The sequence below is a fragment of the Coturnix japonica genome, chromosome 6 (genome assembly GCF_054131305.1).
Source record: "Coturnix japonica strain WE chromosome 6, WE-NBRP24, whole genome shotgun sequence".
Classification (NCBI taxonomy): domain Eukaryota; kingdom Metazoa; phylum Chordata; class Aves; order Galliformes; family Phasianidae; genus Coturnix; species Coturnix japonica.
In genome coordinates, this window is record NC_140668.1 from 28,421,189 (window position 1) to 28,437,323 (window position 16,135).

The 16,135-nt window shown below is 38.6% G+C and overlaps 2 long non-coding RNA genes across 4 annotated transcripts in view; one reads left to right on the forward strand and one right to left on the reverse strand.

The window, feature by feature from the left end:
• Positions 1-16,135, forward strand: part of LOC107319348 (uncharacterized) — a 36,813-nt gene that overhangs the window by 3,533 nt on the left and 17,145 nt on the right. For both annotated transcript variants that reach the window (XR_014947507.1, XR_014947508.1), the window contains exon 2: positions 1,524-1,626. This is a non-coding gene — a long non-coding RNA (uncharacterized LOC107319348). The remainder of the gene's footprint in view (positions 1-1,523; positions 1,627-16,135) is intronic.
• LOC146760546 (uncharacterized) lies at positions 1,283-8,705 on the reverse strand. Of its 2 annotated transcripts, none has more exons than XR_014947512.1 (2): positions 8,653-8,705; positions 1,283-1,674 (listed from the first exon to the last, which is right to left on the reverse strand). It is a non-coding gene; the product is annotated as an uncharacterized LOC146760546 (long non-coding RNA). The 2 variants fall into 2 exon arrangements; XR_014947511.1 differs by having other exon boundaries at positions 1,283-4,780.

A 16,135-nucleotide genomic window follows, 5' to 3' on the forward strand; every position in this document is an offset into this window, starting at 1 on the left:
CTCCGCAAGCAGCAGCTCCCCAGTGAGCTGGCACTAGTGCTGAGAATGTTGTTCCACACAGTGTTATTTCAGTGTTATTTCTAGTCCTGATGTTTTGCTCCATTTTTTTGTTTTTTGTTTAAGAGATTGATGAATAGAAGACCCTGAATGAAGTGTTTCAGCATTTGTTTTCTGATGTGGCAAACAACAAACGTTGCTGTGTTCAAGGCCTCCTTAATCCTCAGTGGCATTAAACTAGCTGTGTCCTGTCATTATGAAACACTGGAGATATTTTTTTTCATTAGCTGCAAAGTAGAATTTGACAAGAAAAGCACTTGGAGAACAACAGATATTAAGAGACATTTTATACATTTGAATAGGGCATTTATAGGTTATTTTTGTTATCGGCTTGTTGTCAGGGGGCAAAAAGCTCACTCTTTAAAAACTCTTGGCACTGTTTCTCTTGTGAAATTTACCATCAAACTAGTCTAAATTTTTCACCGCTAAATTCTTTATGGACTCATGCTGGATGCTGCATGACTTCTTACATTCAAAAGAGCAAAGATATCCTGTGGTACTGATTGTCTGAGGATGAGCAGCCTGTTCAGCACTGCAGGACCCAACCTTGTCCTGCCCTGTTCCAGCTGCCACCAGGCAGGCATCAACAGGTGAAGGGCTCTGAGGTGACCTTCCTGTTCACCCATTTGTGTCCCACGGTGGGTAGCTGAAATGAAATGTAGCTCTGACCATGCACAGCTACTTCACTGTTGTAATGAGTACCCTGTGTTTTCTGTTTAAGTTATGCTCCTATCAAACTAGTTTGTTTTTCTCTGTGTGTTGTGGTCTTATCATGTGAAAAGAAGATTGTTTGAACTCTCAGCGATACATACTTATGTAGAGTTTTTTCCTTCACTTTTTTTTTTTTTCCCCCTGTGATGAATTAAGCATGTGTATTTGTGTGTCAAAACATATCTCAAGTTCTGCAAGGGTAAGAAAATGTGATGTGTATATGCAGTAAAGCATCACAGTTCTGCGCTGATAGTGATTGCTCAGTATGGAGCCTGGACAAGAGGTGTTGTAAATGGTGGCATTTGTAGAGAAGCAATTTGTCCGTTTGTGTCATTCAGTGCAACAGCTGCATCTGAAATCTGTTCCCTTTGTTTGTAGCCTGATCCTGGTATTTGAAACATCATGAGTACTGCACTGTTCAGGTGTCCAGAATTTGAAACAAAATCAATTATAACTGCTATAGATATGGGCTTTTATAATGGTAAGGTTCTAATGACAGTTGCAAAGGAAAGCATTGGGAACTTTCAGCTAATCTTTATTTGTAGACATCTCTATACAGTCTTAAAATAGCAGTGATTGGTGCAGTAAAAATAGATACAGCACAATCTCTGCTGCTACAGAAAGTAACTATTCAGACAGATAGGTAATGTTAAGAATAAAAAAAAATGAGATATGATACAAAAATGCAAGTCATGCTTTTAGATAGAAGATAGCTGGTTTCGCTACACTGGCTTCTAATGGCAATTTCTTCACAGGATGCTTCGGAAGTGATGGATTGAGGTGCGCACATAATGACCTGTTCCAGTCAGAAACTGAGAGCCTCAGAAGGAGTTGCCAAGCAGATCTATAGAATGAGATGTGAGTGTATACAAGAGCAGCGCTCGTACATTTTGCGTTTCTGTCTTCCTGCCAAAGCAAGTAAAAAAAGTCAAGACTGTGCATTTTGGAGGGTTAATTATCTAAGATTTTTCTTTAATTTATTACCAACAGAAATAGCATTCACATTGATTCTATTTTACACAGAAACCCACATAGTCTTTTAAAGACATAAATAAAATGAAGTCCACATGGGCTGTGGGTCACTTCAACAGCTGTTCGTGTGACACTGTATCTTAACTGCATGTGTTTAATCTTTCTCTTTTCCTGAGCAGCTGCCTCAATCTATCAAAATATTTGTAAATGGATTCAGTTTCTGGTGAAATTTGCTTTCTCTAGCACAACAGAGAGACAGGGAAGACTTATGCCCTGTGGGAAGGAAAAAAAGCAAAATTGTTTTCTGTTCCACGTTGAACAGATCAGTCCTAAGGCATTTGCCACTTGTGTGAATCTAGTATTCTCACTTAACAGCTACCTCATTTCTTGGAGGTGGTGTTTCACTTCATCAGACAGATTTCTCTGCAACTGAATAAGCATAAGCAAAATGGAGGGTGATAGATGGTTGTCCATTTCAGCAGAGGAGAAATTCACCTTGAGAAGAGGGATATTTGGTGTCTTGTCCTGTTTTTACCCTTGGTTTGTTATGTCCTTATCTTATTGTCCTTATCTTATTTTCCTTCTCTGTGTGATGAGTTAATGCTTCATTCCTGTATTTTGGTAGCCCCCTGTAGTCTGAGGGTGCCTGGGGGCTTCTGTGTGACAACTTATTACTATAATGAAACAGATAAGCTGGTAACAACTTCCTACCACTTCTCCAGTAAACTGTGTATGCATTAGCCTAGCCTCCTTGTATTTGACCAGGAGTACAGGCAGGGGAGATGAATCACCAAAACTTCTTGGCCTTCCAAGTCCATCACTGCTCTTCTTGTGAGATAACAAAGGTACCTGTGTTAAACTCACCACATGGGAAGGAGTGATGTTAAGTCTTGATAAAATGGCAGTGAGGGCAGTTGCCTCATTAGAAGGTATTTCTTACCAGCTCACTAGAGCTATCCGGAGGAAATGAATTCACTAAAAGCATATGACATGGGATCATTTTAGGGATGAAAGCATGCAGATATGTCAGCATTGCCAACTAACATGCTCATGCAGTTTTGTCTAACTTCTACACCTGCAGTCTGATCAAAACTGTCCACCTGAGGTTGTAAAAATCCACATGCTTTGATTGCACCCTGAATGAAGTAAGCCCTACAGCTCAAATCAATATATTGAACCTTAGCTCTGCCTATAGAACAGAAAATCCATACATCAAGTCTATTTTTAAGCCCTGAACCATAGCAACAGAAGTAAGCTTCGTGTGTTTGATAAAGCAAGGTGATTTCTGTGTGGGCAGGACTACCTGGGGTCTCACAGAAGGGCTTGCAGGAGGAGGAGATGGCTGGGTTAGTTGTATAACTCTGTTGATGTTTCAGCCTGGGCTGAAGCTGCTTTTAGTGTGACTGAAGCAAGGAATCATGGTTTTACACAGAGGCAGTTCCAAGTGTTGACCGCACTGTATGAGTACCTTTTGAACTCATTCTTCATCCTAAATTAGGGTGCAGGTAAACCACAACTTTGTTGTAGGCAGCCACCCTGTCTCGGCTGTTGTGTCTGTGTCCCAGCTGGGTCTGCTGCTGCTCTTGATGTACCCAGCTGCATCTTAAGGCAGGTGTTGGGGATTTAGTGAGACCAGCATTTGCAGTCATTTTAATTTAGTTTTGACCACTGATGTCAGAGCTGTGTGCAGGGACCTCACTATAAATGAGTCGGACCACTCATTATTTCACTTATGGGTCCTCTGGCATTCCGGATCTTGTACTCATTGGTTAAGTGGCCAGATGTCCTGAAGTTGTTGCGTACAGGTGGACAATTAACTATCTGCCACAGAGAAATGGCAAAGGCTTCCCTGTTTTATTAGGATAAAACTGTCCATTTTACTGACTGGCTTTTTGCCTTGATCATATTTACAGTGTTACACTCGACCCATTTAATCAGTTCAGTAGTGAGCTGGATACTCTGTGAAAGCATTTCTGATTTCCAGCCTGAAGAATAGGTAGCTGCTTAATAGAAAAGGAAGAATAATTATTTTTCATATTAAAATGTGGATATGTGACAGTTCATTGTAACAGCTGACAGCTCGTTTTGCTGCAGGCAAAATACATCTTTGATAAAGTACATTGCCAAAATGAACACCACACTATCAAATGACTGCTTTTGCTACCTGTGTACAAGACATGGTTTTAGGTGACTGTATATAAAAGATTCCACTACAGATGCTAGAAACAGAAGTTAAATCAAAACCCAATGAAGCCAAGAAGACGCATCAGCCTCAATTGAATGAATTAAATAGCTGATAAACAAGGGATCCCTATAGCCTGGCTGCCAGGCTGCTTCTCAGGCTGAGGTCTGTGTGACATCAGAAGGGCTTCTGTCAAAACAGCTGTGAAAGAAAGTCCCTTTCAAGAAAAGCTGACATGCATTCCTGCAAATTGTGAGCAAAGTGTACGTGGGCACGAAGTCAGCAGTGTGTGTATGTGTTTTAATTGGCTGCAATAAACTTTGTGTTGGCAGCTCAACAGAAGATAATCTCGGGAAGATGAGATATTCCTTTGCTCCAAAGGTGCAATTTAGAAACAGCATTCTAGGAAATGCAGCTGTACTCCTGTGAATGTGCTGTCCTGGTCCACTATGTCTGCTATGTCCCCGAGAAACTCAGCAGAGGAGCTGTGGGGCTGCTTGACGGCCTCCTGCTTGAGTTTTCACCTTAACGACTGCACTTACCCACATTCATTTCAGAGCCTTTTTCCTTTATTATTATTATAGTGTAGAGAAAGTCGAGTTTCTGGGACTGCCATCCAGGGAAAGGTCACGTAAATACTGCTAACCCACAAAAGCAGCCCGAGCTTTGCGGAGAGCACCGCCTGCTCGCATTGCGTGCCCTGGCTTTGGCTCTGGCTGCAGCTGCCGGCGAGGGGCAGCAGGTGGGGCTGGTGCTGCAGCAGCAACGCGGGCTGTGCTTAAGCAACGGGGCATAGGAAGGATGTACAGAACGCTCCCGCGGACTCCTGCTCTCTGCTGCTGCTGCAGTTCGTGTAGTCTAGGGAAAGGAAAATGGTAAATGTCAAGAACTTCCACTCAGAAATGTGAAAAACACCAGTCTTGTGGTCACAGCAGTATTTAGGGAGCTAAATTTCAGCAGGAGCCAGTCATGGGATGGGAGCCTGGTTTAAATGTCCAGCTTGATCCCCTGGCTGAAAGAGATTTTATGGAAGCAGTGCAAACATTTGCTTGCTGAAGTTATGAAAATCTCTTCAAAGCTTCAGAGCAAATGGTGATATAAGAGCCCAACTGCCCTTTACCAGCTTAAAGTTTGATTTAGAGAGAGCTCTTTTCATGTGATTCACAAGAGAAAGTTCTACGTCCTCAGAATCTCACTGGCTGTGTTACCAGGGCTGTAGTAGTATGTGTAAGGCCCACAAATGTCTCCATGCTCCCCTACTTGGTTAAGTGCTAGAGAAGAATGAATGCATGCATGATGACAATGCTACAGGGGAATTTAGGTGAAATAGTTTCAGATGAGCAGACAACTTTCAAAAGAAACAAGGTACTGGGATGTATTTGGGATCATGCAAACTAACATTGTTTAACAAACTGCATTTTTTTTTTTTTATCTTAGCAAAAAAAAGAAAAAAGACAGTGTGCCTGCAAACTAAATGGGAGAGTATTAATGTACGTAATATAGCATATTTCAGATTCTTTCTTCTGCACTGGCAATCCATCATGATCGAATTGTATCAGTCCATTACCTCATTCTGTCTGTTAGGCTTGTGCAACCAAACCTTTAATTAATGTCAGCTGTTATACCTCAGCTGACTTCATCAAGCTGTGCCAACACATACCAGCTGTACTCATTGGCATCCCCCTCAAGCCCTCCCAACTCTTAAACCTTTCCTAGGAAAGCCCTCCTTTGTTCAGCCAGATTTCTTGTCTTTAAGAGCTGAGTCTTTCTGTGGCTTAAGGTCTTTGGTCTCATGAACTCTGCACTGTTCTTAGTGCAGATGATGAATGATTTCTCCAATATTATTTCTTATTAGTAATTTTTTAATCTTCTGTTTGGATACTTAAGCATCTCTCTCTAATTCAATTCTCTTTAGGTGACCTAACAACTGTATACAAATAAGCATCATATCTAACTCCTTTGTAGCATACTGCATGTGGCTGAAAAGGCTCATACAAAAATCAGAGAAAATTCAAAATGATTATCTTGTTATTGTTCATTTTGGCTTGGATAGATACTTTTTTTAGCAGCCACAAACTTCTTTAAATATATTAAACCTTACAAATGGGAGCATGATATGTATCTCTACTTCTTTGCATGTCAAAGGTGCTATATTTTTGAATATGAATAAAAATTCTCATAATTCTGTTACTTAAACATTGAAGTTAGTCTGGCTTTCAGAAGAGCTTTGCTGCTGTTTGGACATCTCAGTGAGAAAACTACCAGTCCTTGAAAATGCGGAGGAAAATAAGAGGCACTACTGCATTCTTCTTTGCTGATTTAAGGATGCCACAATGGTATTTACTCTTTCAAAAATCTTGAACTAAGTGGATTTGTAGTGGTTTCTATTTAAATGCCAATAGCTTCTGCTAAGTAAAAGAAAACACTGTAAACCAGTGTCTCTGGGGAACTGCACGGAATGAATGTGTTAACTGTCTAAGATGCTATGTGTTAGCATGAATTTGTGGGTTAAATCATTATTTGTAATTTGAGGTGTCCTGAAAATCTTCTGAAGAGAGACCAGAAAGAAACGGCACAATTATTTTTGTTTTGCCTAATGAGCCTGGAAAAGTAGAAGGTCACCTCAGAGTAGAATTTTTCAAGGATACCAGCATTTCTTCATCCTATAGTGAATGTCTGATAAAATGGCTGGGTCTGAAAATGTGTTTGCTTCACTAATTGAAGGTCGTATTAGCATGAATGGATATAACCTTATTCAATGGCTGCTGTTTCAATTCAGCATCAGTTTTCTTGTAAAGCAGAGAGATGTTTTTCACAATACAGCTTCATCAAATCCAACACAGAATGGTAGACTCACATCTACAAATAACCTTTCCCATTTTAAACAAGTAGAATGGATGACTTAAGGGAAGTAAAATTCGTATATAATTGGAAAGATGTAATAATGTGTGTGCATGGATATGAAACGTCTCACAACACTTTCTACAATGAGTTAAGGATTTGTTGATCTTAGGAGATAAAGAATCAATTGGATTATAATGTGGAGCTTCAGTGAAGGTTTCCAGGGTCTTAGAAATGAATGTGCTGCTTATGAATATGGAAAAGGTTTCCTTGTGGGATTCAGAAATGAGGTGACAGTGCAGCAGCTGGCCATCAGGGCTGTGTGACTTTTGGAACAAGGGTATATATCATCCATTGCTGCAAGCAGAAGTTAAAAATGTGGCATATACAGTCATTTTTTAAGTTGGCTTTTGTGCAAAAGAACTGTTGAATCAATCCAGATACACAAAAAGTAAAAACTTATATTGTTTAGCTTATATTGAAGGCAGGATTTTATTCCTTTCAAGCTTCTAGTGATGGTCAGTGTCAGAAGCAGGATTCTTGCCTCAGTGATCCAATGCTCCTAACAAGTTTAGTTTCATGTGAACATAATACTAGTACTTCCTAGGTACTTAAAGCTTTCTATATTTATTTTAGCGTTGAGAAGTGCTTTGAGAAGGGGAATGACTCAGGTTTATGACAATTTTAGATTCTGCTTGAGTAACCAAAGGTTAGGTGCACTTTTAGAGTATTTGGAAAACAAAGTATTTTGAAATGAATCGTGGCTGATAAAACCATTGTCCATTCTCTGCACATGTGTAAATGCTTTCCAGCATAATTATCTAGAAGAGCTGTTTAGAAGTTACAGATAGCAATGAGCAGTTACAAAGTGTTAAAATGAGTTAGTGTATAAAACAGCTCCAGCAGGACCCTGGACTAAAATCACTTGATTTCATGTAGCTCTGTTTAGTCATACTCTGCCAGAGACACTCCCCTACCATTTGAAAGTTGTCTCCTTACTGATTTGGGACGTAGGAAAGGGTTAGATTAATGACAGCTGAGATAGCAGCATAATATAGGATCTTTGGAAGGGGATAAATTATGAACTCCTTTCAGTGTCAGTGTGTGACGCTGGGAGACTCGTACACCACAATCTGGGTTTCTTGCAAGGACTGTAAATATTCACCAGGGCAACTGGGATAACTAATTGCAGTAGGTTTTCTTCTTTTTCCCTGTATTTGAATGAGAGGGAATTATAACTGTAAGTATAGTTAAAATTTGTCCAGCAAAAACTATTTGTGGCTATACAGGAGAATGCTGAGCAAGGAGATAACTGTGAAAAGATGCCTCTCTGTTTGTGAGAAATTGGGCAGTGGGATCCCAATGCAATTTGCTTGTTGTAGAATCTTCTTCACAAACTCTTTGCTGAACTGTGTGGGTTCCTGAGATGAAACACCCTGTAAAATCAACATAGGGCTTCCTGCAGTTTAATTTTCTACCTATCAACACAGTTCTTGATTACACTGAAAGTTTTCAAAAGAGATGCTGGAGTTTCCCTACAGTAAAATTAGTACTTAAATCTTCATCCACTTGTTTGTGCATGTAGCACTGCTTTCCATGGACAGAAGCAGGCAACCTACACATGCTTTATTCTCTCTCCGCAGTGCTACCATATGCTCAGTGGCATTGTATAGACTAAGACACTGGTGCAAGCACTGGTTTCCCAAATGCTGTCAGATCAGACAAATGGTTTACCATGCTCTGGTGATGTATTTATAATTGTTTGTTTTTATTTTGATTTGCTACTTTAGCTCTAGGTCAAAGGAAGAAAAGCCTCTTTACTATCGCGTCTGCCATGCATAAAACCCAGTTTACAATTGCAAGGGAACACTGTATTCTATATTACTTACCTGTCAGTTGTAGACAGTGCCTTTCACTCCAGAGTTGCAATGACGGGAGAGACAGAAGGCTGCCTTTCGCTGTTCCCAGGTACTGCTCTACTCTGCAGTGCCATGATGAAATATTAATTACATTTATCAGAACAGGATTAAACGTGGAATGAATGATTAATTATTTGGCACTGGGATAGATTAAAATTCTGTCCAGAGTTTATGTATTCATTAATTACTTGTTAAATCAAAACCAGAATACTGTCTTTGGAGAAGCTGGAAAAAAATCAGCTGTGTTGGTGCAGCGGTTTATACAGCCAGTTTCTTATTTGGTGGTGCCTTCTGTAACTAAATAATTGTCACAGTAATGGATTATTCTACCTAAGCATGATAAAGAATTCTTTACATGTGTAGTGCATGAGTTATTTCCTTGCAGTTTTCACCCTTTTATTATCTGTCTTGTCTGATGCTTTGAAATGGTTGCTGTCATAGGACTTAAAGTAACACATCCTTGATAAGATTTTGCTATCACAACAGAAGGGAATGACTGGAATAGATTTACTTCTGCCCTTCAGCAGCAGGAAGCTCACTACCAAGAGAGCAAATGAGCATAAGCCTTCCCTGCCAGATGGTTACCTGCCCAGTGCCTCTGCCAATGTGTTCAGACCACACCAAAGTATTATTACATGCTACATCTATATTCTTTACATGGGTATGATGGAAGGTAGGTCATACTTATGGTTATTCCTGAAAGAGAGCTTTTTGAGCTGATGAGATTTTTGAAGAACTTTGTGAAGACTCCACTTTCTAGTAATGGTGTTGTACATGCGAAGATTATGCTTTGTGCTGTTTTCACTGATTTTTTTATTAGGAAGTTGCCAAGACTGACAATTAGTTTCCTTTCTTGAATCTGTTGGCACTTTATACATACAGTGCCACAGACTGAAGGGTATCAAGTGGGATCAGTTTTGTCATGTTTGGCCTGCCTTAATGCCTTTATTATTATTATTCTTTTACTGCTGGTCGTGTAATTCTTCATCACTGCTTATCATATTATATAACAGCTGTATTGCTCTGACTGGCAGAATAAAGGGCCTCATTTTCTTATGTGCAATTAATCTCTGCTGATATTTTGTGAGTGATGAAGGCTATCATGAACATATATTTGTTTTCTTTGTATGATGAATCCCTGTTTCTCCACAAAAGTCCTGTGCTCGTGATGTTCACTATTTAACAAAGTGAATCAGGTTACAGTTAACAGCTATGTGACTGAAGGCTTGCTAAAGTAGCTAAGTAAATACTGATCCTTCAATTTTCTACTTTCTCTGCTCTGATATTCTTATACTGCAATCTCCTGGCACTTCTATGAACATTATTGATGAGGGAACACTTCGGTTCCTTTCAAAAGCAGTGCATATTATTGAGAGTGCAGAATCAAGAGCTGTAGGTTTTTAGAGCTTATAAACAGTGTAGGGATTGATTAAAAACAGATTCTGTTCAGGTCTATGTGGATGTTCCAAAATAAAGAGAAAAAAAAATCAGAGTTGTTCAGAATTCCAGATACATCTAGAAATCAAAAATAGAAAAAAAGGTTAAAATGGATGAACGCAGTTGAAAAGATTAACTTCCCCCAGACACCTAAGCCCACCCACCAGAGAACGCAGCTGTTTTGGGCATTGCAAGGATGACATGCAGCAACTGCAGTGAGCGTGTTCTCCTTTCAGGCAAGCTCTGAAATTCCAGGGCTTGATTAACAGTATTATGAATGTAGCTCTACTGAGAGACAGTAAAGAACATGTCACACCGAAGTGTGGAATAGCACACTGAATCAATAAATAGGCTTCTGATGAACTGGAAGCAGTGAGGCAGATTCTCATTTGTTGCTCACTTAAATAATTCCATGAGTATCAAAAATCAAGTTGTGCTTCCCAGTGGTACTGCTTCTGTATCCTAAATGTAGGTGACATTTTGGGGGAGCATTCCTTTTCTGCAAAGCATTGTTTGGAGGCTCCAGGATTTGGGAGAAGTCATATTTATGAGTCAGTTCTCACTGCTGGCCATCATAAATTAAAAAAAATATCACAACATCAGTTTCTGTATCCCGGACCAACTGTTGTATTGGTCTAAGTAATAACATTCTTTATTCTTAAGCTAAGAGCATTTTGTTTATGTATTCTCTCCACAAGGGAAAATATACTTCTGCTATCGCTGCAAAGCACAAGGGACAGTTAAATCTAATAAGTTAATCTAGACTCCTAGAAACAAAATTAAATTTTCAAATAAAGGCAAACTGACAGCTAAGGCATAAATCTTTTATTTAAAGTAGAAAATAAGCCCATTCAAATGCAATCAGAGAAGACAGATGTAGGTAAAAACAAGTAGAGATAGGATATATGGTGCATAAATTTGCTGTGTCTGTATGATAGATCAAACAGTGTGACCTTAAAAAATGTTCCTAAAACATCAGCTAAAATATGAAATTTGCATATATTTAAATATTGCTTGTTAATGTAAGGTGGACTAGAAAGGATGTTAACACTGAAAGTAAAATACAGCACAGGTGTAAAGTGTGCAACAGAAAGGTCACATTAGCCATCAAAGTGCCTGAAATGTAAATATTTACTAGCTTGGAGCTGGCAGCAAGTTCTATAAATAAGAAATATTAAACAGTGGAAAGTAATATATCTTCTCTGGTAAAATATCTGAAAAAAATCTTGATTCAGCAACACTTATAATTAACTAAATGTTTAGCATCATACATCCTCTAAGATCCAAATTACCTTAATGGGACTACTCAGCGGTAAGAGAGGCACATCTCTCTGAAAGATGTTGTCAAGATCATAGATAAGGATGCTATGAATTTTTGCCTGTCTTTGGATTGCTGAAAGGAATTTATACTATGTTTATGTTTATACTCAGATTTCTCAAGTATTTTTCTTTCTTTCTGGGTGCAAAGCTACAGTAGATTGTTGGGTTTGCTTAAGCGTGGTATCTAATTGCTCCTTGGAAGGTTCAGGAGAGATTCAGGAGAGAAAACATAACTTGCTGCCTGTGGTTTCTTGATTCCTGCTCTTTTATTCTCTCCTGGGTACCTATTCCTCTGTCACCCTGTCGTGCTGCTCCCCAGTATAGGATTAGTTTTGATCCAGTCCCCTCAGGTGAGGTTAGCTAAAGGAATCTGTTTTCATTATATTGTTAGAATGGGAATATCTTCAACTACATAGACAACAGAACGGGTGCCTCTCATTCAGCTCTGGCCTCCTTATAGAGTTTGAGACTGGCTGGTCCATCTGGTTGTCCCTAGAAGTACGTCATAATTATCTCTTTGTTCTTAGTAAATCTGGGTTTTCTAGAGATTTCCACTGTAATTGGATCAGTCATTAATGTAGCCCAGATTTCTCACAGTATTCTGCTGAGATTACATCTGTTCCAATGCCATGACCCAGTTAGAGCCCAACATCTTTGTGAATTTGAAAAAGAAAATTGGTTAGTAAAATGTTGCACTTATTTTGACATATCAATGCAGTTGAAGAAAAGCAGTTAATTCTGATAGTATCATCTAGCCTCAGAGACTGGTGTGTGGATGTGCAGATGACTCTCTAGATCTAAATATGGACATAAGTACCAATAGGTGCAGGGGGGAGTATCCTTTCAATGTGCCTGTTTTGTTAGCTCATTAATGCACTTTTCTGTGTGCTTTGTGAACAATTTACTTTTAAAGTGATAAAATTCTGAAAGATCTTTTTTGTATTCATTTGTAGGAAGAGTGTAAGTTTTTTTTTGAGTCATTGATTAGTGACAAATGCCATCTATGGAAAAGTTCTCTTAATCTTTGGGATGTCTCTTTTGAAGGTCACTTCCATTTATTAAAAGATTGCAACTGTACACTTGAATATTTCATGAATTGGCAGTATTGTTTCTGGCTTTTGCAATACTTCTCCATATTAAAAACAAAACACCCCACAAAGGTCAGATAACAGATTTTTAAAAAGTTACCCAGAAAGCTACATACTGACCTAATAATATGTTGCCATTGGTCAAATTGGATTGTTTCTGACACATCTGTATTGCATAACACCAGATAAACTGAGGTGTGAGTTGATGTATATGGTGCAATATAGGAGTATGGTTTTTACACTGACAGTCAGCTACTTGTGGTTGGTAGAGTTGTGAACACCTGTGAACATATAAGGTGAAAATACAAAAACAGATAATAGCAAATAGCAAGCAGGGCTTGCAATGAATTTGTCTAGAGAAGATTAAGCACTGGATTCCCTTGAATATGTGACATGCTACAGGTCTGGAGTCACTTTTCTTTGCTCTCAATTGCTAAGGAGTGTCATTGTCTGAGGAAGGTGGAATTTGGTGCATAATAAAAGGCATAAGTCTCTCACTGTTGCTTGCTGAGAGCTCCTCCTGCACAAGGCAGGGGTCTGTCATTCAATAGCAAAGGTCCTAAACTCAGTCTTCACTGACAATCTGTGTTTAGCTGTGTTAGGTTTGCAATCCTCACCCCATGGGGAATAGAATGTTGAAGAGAAGGTCCTTCACACTGAGGGATTACTAAATCCAGGTCATCTACAAAAGATTTGGTCTGCAATAGAGACTTTTCTATATGTTGGTACAATAAAACGTGCCTTGGCGGGAGACGTTTTAGAAATACTATTTTTAAGAACACAACATTAGAGTAAAATTTTAAATTTGCCCTGTACTCCCAGCACTCTGAAAGTTGAAATCTGCTTCCAGGGGACTCTAAACTTCATTCATGTGCTTTTTTCCTTAAACACTGTCTTGGAATATTTTGCTGCTTTTTAGGTTGGTTGGAGTTATGCAGTTACTAGAACTTGCTAATTTGGAGCAATGAGGCTCCATTATTTGCAAAAGCCCTGTTCAATAAAAAGGATGAGCTGTTCCAGCATGGTCTTTCTATAGATTAGCCACAGTAGAGTACATGTATTGGAGCAGCCAAAATACATGTAGACAATTAGCTTTTCTACCAGAGACTAGTTTTGTTAACATTCCCTTGATTTGACAGCTGGAATAGATGAATGTCATTGCTGACCTTTTCAATTTTACAGCTTCTTCACTTTCATAATTCTAACTCCTGCAGCTGCAGCATGGAAATGAACTTTAATAATGTTCCCCAAACTCTTGAAAATGCATTAGTTACAGTTAAATTTTATAATACTCTAAACAATAAGAATCTTTTACATCACTGCTTCTTAAACTGCAAAATAATTATTAGCAATTAAAAGAGCTGGACATCTCCTGACTGCCTTCATAGAGCAGATCTGAACAATCAGACATTAAGTATCCACTTTTCATTATGATTTATAATGACTGAAAAAAATTATTCTGCTCTGAGTTTTAATTATTGCTGGAAGATATTCTCTAGGTTCTTCTATTAATGTCTTTCATTTACTTTTAGAGGGTCAAATGCTGTTCACTTTATTGATATGAATAATTCCACTAGAGCTAATAAAAATAAACAGAGAGCAGGAAATAGTCATACAATCTGAATTCAAGCTGCAATTGTTTGACATGGTGTGACAATGTAATGTTATTTGAAATGAGACTCTGCTGTATTTAACTTAGTTAATTATACACTAAAATAAATGTAGATTGTGCACAAACTCAAGTTAAGGAAAGGAAAAGGTTAGAGGGAATAATACAGCCACTGCAGATAATGCGAGGCTAAATAACATGTATTTGAAAGTATGATTGTAAGTCTTTTAGTCAAGTATATAATGTGATGACTAGTTCAATTTTATCTATCCAGATTTAAAGCCAAAGGATTTAAAAATTGGGAAGCGAGGTGAAACTGTGTAACATATTGAGGCCAACCTTAGAAACTGCCAGAATCCAAATTGTTGGTGATGTTACTTGATGGGCTCTAGAGGAAACTTGAGCCTATTAGTGACTGTGTCTGCAGGACTTGTGGAGAAGCTCCCCAGAAAAACCTCCTGGCAGACAGCCTGATCCAAAGGGAACCCTGGTAAAGTTCACAGTGTATTAACCACTTTTTAATATATTCTTATAGTCCTTTTGAAAGGCTTATTTCAAAGCTCTCATGTAGCTAATGGTTTGAGCCTCTTCTGAGAGTTCAAATATCCTAATGAGATTAACTCATTAAATAACTGCCCATCACTTAGCTGCTGATATTCTGATTCATTTGTTGCACTGGGAAGAGACTGTAGCCCATGCAATTGTAGACTATTTCTCGTGGAATGTTTTTAGATTATTATACTTTCCATCCCAGCATCCTTTTCTATCATGTAAGTGGATTGGACTGTGCAGTAACGGTCTTTCTCCCTCCAGGCTCGTTGGGCAAAGGTGACAGGTTTTGCCTCCATGATCTTACCTCCTTATTTAGGATTTAGGATTAAGCCTCCCTGTGACTAATTAATTGGTTGTCTCTCAGGGATGTATTTGTCAGTGCTCACACAACTGGAATGGCACAGGCTTCTTCCACAGAACCAGAGAAGGCAAAAAATAAAATAAAATAAAATAAAATAAAATAAAATAAAATAAAATAAAATAAAATAAAATAAAATAAAATAAAATAAAATAAAATAAAATAAAATAAAATAAAATAAAACGTCACCTTGAATTTTATAAATTAGCCAAAAACAATAAGGGAAGAGAATACATGTGAATATTTAATAAAAAGCAAAAACCATGGCAGGTAACACAGGCTACTGCTAAACTTGCATACTAGTTGTATGCAGAAACTGTTGTTCACTTTAAGATAGGTTAAGATTGCTCTTGCTACCTTGTTTGTGTCCCAGTGGTCATGGGAAGCCCAGGCGTCAGTGGTTCTTTGGAGAAGAGCCAGAAGGGAACTTGTTTTTGGAAAGGCTTGTATGGGGAACAGGTGAGCTTGGCACAGAACTGGTCAGCAGAGCAGCCGGGAAGAATCTGGGCAGCATGACCTGGCTTGGCTGCTGCACTATGCTGGTTGCTCCAGTTTTAAGAAACAAATGCTCTGTCCCTGGACAAAGCATGCAAATAATACCAAGGCCAGGAGATTCCTCTGAAGAACTTGCTGGCAGCTTGAGCTGATGAAGTGTTTTACCTTTAATAGACATGGAGATTCCAAGCAGGCTGGCTTTAAAGCTTGTCAGTGGCACAGGTCTGTCTTGCTTTTCAGATTCTTTTGGTGAGCGAATCTGGTTGAAAATTATAGATTTGAAAGTACCATGTGAAAATTTTGCCTACTGGTGGGGTGAAGGTATAATCAAAATCCATAGTTCTTTTTTTCCTGTTTCTAACCTATACTGTAGTTGGTTGAAATACTTAAAATAATGAATTTTTGACTGCTAAATTAGGATAGAAAGTTAGAAAAAAGGGAGATGTTTTTCCCTGATCTATTTACATACACTGACTGTCCTAACGGTTGATCTTGTTTATGCCAATTCAGATGAAATGGCAGTCAACATCTGTCCAGATACAGTAGCATTTGCAATTGAAACAAAATAGAGAGCAGCAATACTTCACTGCTAAG